The sequence below is a fragment of the Lepidochelys olivacea genome (genome assembly GCF_965140295.1).
Source record: "Lepidochelys olivacea isolate rLepOli2 genome assembly, chromosome: 25".
Lineage (NCBI taxonomy): Eukaryota > Metazoa > Chordata > Testudines > Cheloniidae > Lepidochelys > Lepidochelys olivacea.
Window position 1 is genome coordinate 16,262,415 of NC_140435.1, and position 3,980 is coordinate 16,266,394.

Genomic DNA, 3,980 nt, shown 5'->3' on the forward strand with positions numbered 1-3,980 from the left:
TGCGGGGCGGAGGCTTGTGGTGCTGAATCAGAGCCTGGGGCCGGCAGCTGACCTGCCTGTTCAGCCAGGCCCCCTGCCACTGGGATGCCCCGGGAGCCCAGCCGCTATGCCAAGCGGGAGCACTAGCCCACCTGCAGCTCCGCACCTGCAGCGTTCCCAGCCCCGCCGCCTTGCCTGGTGCTTGGCTCTGTTCCTGGCCTCTCCCTCCTGCTCTGACCACTAGGCTGGGGCATCCACGCTGTCACGGAGTCCCCGGGCGATGCTCTGGAACTGCTCCCCATGAAGCCAGGCAGGACTCTGGGGAAGTCTCCTCTCTGGGAGCAGCCTGTCTGCAGGACACACAGCTTCCACCTTCCTGGGTCTGACCTTGGAGCAGTCAGCATCCTCTGCCCCTCCGTGCGCTTCCCCCAGCGAGTCCACGCAGGCAGGCTCCTGTGGAAGCCAGAGGGTCCTGCCCCCCAACTCCGCAGTCAGACCTGACTCTCAGCCAGCCAGTAGAACAGAAGGTTTATTAGACGACAGGAACATGGTCTAACACAGAGCTTGCAGGTGCAGAGAACAGGACCCTTCAGCTGGGTCCATGTTGGAGGGCAGTGAGCCAGACAACCCCGTCTGCCCTTCACTCCATCTCTCCAGCCAGCCCCAAACTGAAACTCCCTCCCTCCCTGTTCCTCTGGTCTTTCCCGGGCCAGGAGGGCACCTGATTCCTTTGTTCTCCAACCCTTTAGCTCTCACCTTGCAGGGGGGAAGGGCCCAGGCTATCAGTTGCCAGGAGACAGGGTGTTGGCCATTCTCTGTGTCCAGACCCCTGCACACACCTGCCCTCTAGGGCTCTGCAACGATCATACACCCTTATCCAACCCCCTAGATACTTAAGAACTGCCTAGGGGAAACTGAGGCACCCCCACACTATTCAGAGGAAACATTAAGAACAGTCACGCCCCGTTCGTGACCCTGTCACTGGGGGGGATTTGACAGATCTGTAATGAGGGGATGGCCAGGATGCCTGCGGGCCACCTGGCAGCGATTAGGGCCGGATCCTTGGCGGGTGTGAATTGGTGCAGCTCTGAGTTCAGGATCTGGCCCTTACGCCCGTCAGCTGAAGGAATATTAGCAGGGGCCTGGGATTTTAGCCTCATCAGGACGCTGGGTCCCCGGCTGAGGTGTGGCTGTGGAGGCTGGAGCGTTTGGTTCTGCTTGTGGGGAAGGTGCAGGGAAGGGGGTTGGCGTGCAGCCGGCAAGGAGCCCAGCAGGAGGGTGGGGAGAACGCAGCACCCTGGGCCTGGGAAGAGCGAACGTGTCCCCATAGCCCAGTTGGCTCTCTGGTAAACTCACTCACCCCCCAGGATCTGTGCTTCATCCTCTAGGTGCTTTGTCCATAGGCCCCCCCGGGAAGTAACGCGCTACCTGGCCAGCCTGGCCCTGCTCGTCCTGGCGCTGGCATGCCGTGAGGGCACTGAGGAGCAGCACGACTCCCTGGTGAAGCTGTGTGGCTGGGAGTTCATTCGCCCCATCGTCACCTTGTGCGGGGGCTCCTGGTGGAAGTTCTACTCCCGGAGCCCCGGGCAGGAGCCAGGCAAAGTCGGCGGTAAGTGGGCGCCGGTTCCTATTGCGGCTTCACCGGCCCTGCTGCCGTGGGCCGTGCGCTCCCTGGGGCGAGGAGGGGACAGCCCCGGCAGGCCAGCCCATGACTGGTCATTACAGCGTTTAAGAAGCTATGGGGCTGGGGCAGGAGGTGTCTCCAAGCTCACGGTGCTTCGGGCAGCTGCCCCCTCTGCAGCCCAGGGGAGTGGTGTTGTGGGAGCCAGATTTTGGTCCCCAGATCCTTCCTCTGACCTGGCTCGTGCTGGCCTGGGTAGGTAAAGGTGACGTTGTGCTAACCCTGGTCAGTTTTCCCCATCTGTCCTCCGGCCTGAGCAGAGAAGCCCCACCTGGGGTGGCCGGAATCTGGTCCCTCTGCCACGCACAGACCCACCTCCTCTCTCGCTCTCTCTCTTTCTCAGCTAAACAGCTCAGGTGGCTCAACTGTGACCGGTTCTCCCCTGGCCCCGAGGCGGCCGAAGGCCCTGGCTCCCCCAAAGGTGCCACCCTGTCCTGGTGGCCGTGCTAGGTTCCCAGGAGAACCCAGGAGCTGCCTTCCTGCCCCGGTGTGTGGAGCGTGACATCGGCCCAGCAGGCATGTGCTGCACCCGGGGCTGCACCAGAAAGGAGATGATGCCCTTCTGTTAGGAGCCAGGATTCTCCCCCCACTTCCCGCCCTGCCCATTAGCCTCTGCTGGCCCTTGCAAGCACCCACTGCTAAAGGGGCTCAGAAGCCAAGCCCCTGGCCTGCCCCAGTGTGACCAGGTTGCTTGTAGGCTGACAAGCCCAAAGCAGCAGCCCCGTCCCAGCCCCGCCACCCAGCTGACAGGGGAGCAGGCCTGCCGGAGGAGCCAGCTCTGAATGCTGCAGCCGGGGTTCTGGGCAAGCAGCTGAGCCTGGCCAGCCGGTTTGGTTAATTCCAGGAACAACCAACGCCCCTGATAAACTGGCGCCGTGGTGAGTCAGGGTGTGTTTCTGAGGGCCCTGCTTAGTGAAGGAGTGTCACGGAGTCCCTGGGCGATGCTCTGGGGCTGCTCCCTACGAAGCCAGTCAAGACTCTGGGGAAGTCTCCTCTCTGGGAGCAGCCTGTCTGCAGGACACACAGCTCACCCGGCTCCACCTTCCTGGGTCTGACCTCGGAGCATTCAGTATCCTCTGCCCCTCCGTGTGCTTCCCCCAGCGAGTCCACGCAGGCAGGCTCCTGGGGAAGCCAGAGGGTCCTGCCCCCCCACTCCACAGCCAGACGTGACTCTCAGCCAGCCAGTAAAACAGAGGTTTATTAGATGACAGGAACATGGTCTAACACAGAGCTTGTAGGTGCAGAGAACAGGACCCCTCAGCTGGGTCCATGTTGGGCGGCAGTGAGCCAGACAACCACGTCTGCCCTTCACTCCATGTCTCCAGCCCCTCCTCCTCTGGGCGTTCCCCTTTCTGGGGCCAGGAGGACACCTGATTTCTTTGTTCTCCAACCCTTTAGCTCTCACCTTGCAGGGGGGAAGGGCCCAGGCCATCAGTTGCCAGGAAACAGGGTGTTGGCCATTCTCTGTGTCCAGACCCCTGCACACACCTGCCCTCTAGGGCTCTGCAATGATCATACACCCTTACTCCACCCCCTAGATACTTAAGAACTGCCTAGGGGAAACTGAGGCACCCCCACACTGTTCAGAAGAAACATTAAGAACAGTCCCACTTCGTCACAGGGTGTCCAGGAAGTGCCGGCTGTGAGTGTGTGTGGGGGGTCGTTTTCACCCCCCCCACAATCCGTTCTACACAGTTTGGTGTTGGCTTCTTTAAGCCATTTAAAGACCCCCCAGGCCTAGCAGAAAGCCAAGAGCTGACATTTCAGTGCTTGTCAGTCATCTGAAATCCTGCTGCCCACCCTCCCACATTAAAGTTAGCGCTGGGGTGTGTGTGTGTGTGTGGGGGGGTTGTTTGACTTTATTTTAAGGTTCCAGTTCCCGCACTCCTGGGATTACTCCAGCAGCTCAGCTGCCCAAGGGTGTTTCTCGCCCGCCTGCGTGCCGATGAAAGCTTGGACCTGGGACACTCAAAGGCTCAGGCGCCAGGAGACAAATAAGAAGATGCCAAAATTTTTTTTTTTTTTAAAACCACCTGGTAACTTTGGGCGGAGGGGGGGAAGAGGGGGCTGATTGGCTTTTTGAAGGTGAGGGAGTGGTTTGCCAAGCCCGGTTTGATTTCAAATTCCCTTTAACTCCTGCCAAAGGCTGGGTTGTGTGCGTTTCTAGTGACGAAAGCTCTCTGCTTGACCGCAGCAGAATTCAATTTTGATTTCCGTATAACTGCGACAGATCAGAGCACTCTTCATGGGATGCATTTTTCCCGATTTTTAGTCTATTTCAATTTGCATAGTTGCAAGAAATTATGGGCGGGAGAGATCA